This window comes from Babylonia areolata, chromosome 7 (assembly GCF_041734735.1).
Source record: "Babylonia areolata isolate BAREFJ2019XMU chromosome 7, ASM4173473v1, whole genome shotgun sequence".
Lineage (NCBI taxonomy): Eukaryota > Metazoa > Mollusca > Gastropoda > Neogastropoda > Buccinidae > Babylonia > Babylonia areolata.
In genome coordinates this window covers 52946000-52948499 of record NC_134882.1, presented here as the reverse complement: position 1 = coordinate 52948499, position 2500 = coordinate 52946000, and positions in this window count along the sequence as shown.

The window sequence follows — 2500 nt, the reverse complement described above, 5'->3', positions numbered from 1 at the left end:
GAAGAGCCTAGTATAGTCGTAACCCGCTTCTAACTGTGTGTAGTATGGAACTAACCAATGGCGTAGTTCGGTCAACGTAGGCATTTAGTCACGTGTAACTGTCAAAAAGTTAGAACCAAGCAATGCAACTGGCTCCTGGACTCTTATGGCAGAGCTTCAGAGAATAATCCAAGCAGCAGAAATAAGATGCTTGAGGAGACGCCTTGGCATCTCATACAAAGATCACATAACAAATGAATACTTAAGAAAAACCATCAAATAGCACGTTCGTCCGTATGAAGACCTGACCACAGCGAAAAAAAACAAGAAGAAAAAAGAGAAGGACATTGAGATGGTATGGCCACATGGCAAACCCGATGGCAGAACCATCTTTCAGGGAACAGTGCAGGGGAAAAGGGGACGAGGAAGCGAAGGAAGCGGGGCAGACAACATCACTGAGTGGACAGAGAGGAGCTTTGCCGAAGCTCAGGCCCTATCCCACGACCACCAGGACAGGAGAATGTTTGTGATGTGTTCATTTTTCTTACCATTATCATTATGCCCGCTTCATCCATTCAGTCCCTTCAGCGCATACAAAACTCTGCTGCCCGACTCGTCCTCAGAAAGAAAAGATCTGAGCACATCACTCCTCTTTTGCAACATCTCCACTGGCTCCCTGTCTCACACCGAATAAAGTACAAAATCAGCACTCTAAGTTATAAATGTATTTACAAATCTGCCCCTTCCTGTCTCTGCAGCTGTCTTCACCTCTACACTCCATCTCGCTCACTACGATCGGCTTCGGATCCACTCTGTTTACGCATACCCAGATTCAAACATTCGACTGTTGGCCGCCGTTCTTTCTCTGTCTCTGGACCTTGCAATTGGAATGAACTTCCTCTTTCGCTTCGTCAAGTCTCCACATTCAGCTCTTTCAAGTCTGGCCTTAAATCCCACCTCTTCCCAAAATAGCCTCCCTTCCCTGCCTCTTCCTTGTCTTCAGTTTCTCCAGTTTTAGAGTTATGCATGCTTTGATTTGTCTCTATACAAGATTCAGCGCTATATAAATACCATTATTATTATTATTATAATTATTATTATTATTATCATTGTCAGGGGACGAGGACGGCCAGGCAAGCCAAACCAGACAGACAAGCCAACAGACGGTTAGAGAGACAGGCCAACAGACGGCCAGAGAGGCCAACAGACGGCCAGAGAGGCCAACAGACGGTTAGAGAGACAGGCCAACAGACAGCCAGAGAAACCAACAGACGGCCAGAGAGGCCAACAGACGGCTAGAGAGACAGGCCAACAGACGGCCAGAGAGGCCAACAGACGGCTAGTGAGACAGGCCAGACAGGCCAAGAGATAGGCGGCCTGGGAGGCCAAGAGATAGGCGGCTTGGGAGCCAGGGAGACAGGCCAACAGACGGTCAGACAGACAGGCCAACAGACGGCCAGACAGACAGGCCAACAGACGGCCAGACAGACAGGCCAACAGACGGCCAGACAGACAGGCCAACAGACGGTCAGACAGACAGGCCAACAGACGGCCAGACAGACAGGCCAACAGACGGCCAGACAGAGAGACAAGGATACTGGGGACATCGGGGTTCTGGGCTCCACAGGGAACGTACAGGATGACGTCAGCAGTGAGGAAGTCATCACTCTCTGAGCTGTCCACACCCAGACGGTGTCCTTGTTGCCTGTCTTGTGTGTGTGTGTGTGTGTGTGTGTGTGTGTGTGTGTGTGTGTGTGTTCGTGGCGCTGCACTGTGGCGACGCGCTCTCACCTGGGACGGCATCCAGAATTTCACACAGAGAAATTCCTCTTTTGACCAGAACACAAAGCAATACACTGCACTACCCTACAATACAATACACCAGCTTTCATCGTGCAGTGCAACACAATATAATACAATACAATACAATACAGTACAATACAATACAATACAATACAACACAATACAATTCAAATAAGGGACCAGTCTTCGTCGTGCAATGCAATACAATACAATGCAATTCAAATAAGACACCAGTCTTCACCGTGCAATGCAATACAATACAATACAAATAAGACACCAGTCTTCATCGTGCAATGCAATACAATACAATACAATGCAATTCAAATTAGACACCAGTCTTCATCGTGCAATGCAATACAATACAATACAAATAAGACACCAGTCTTTATCATGCAACGCAGTACAATACAATACAATTCAAATAAGACACCAGCCTTTATCGTGCAATACAACACAATACAATACAATGTAATACAATACAATACAATACAAATAAGACACCAGTCTTCATCGTGCAATGCAATACAATACAATACAAATAAGACACCAGTCTTCATCGTGCAATGCAACACAATACAATACAATGTAATACAATACAATACAATACAATACAAATAAGACACCAGTCTTCATCGTGCAATGCAATACAATACAATACAAATAAGACACCAGTCTTCATCGTGCAATGCAACACAATACAATACAATACAATAACAAA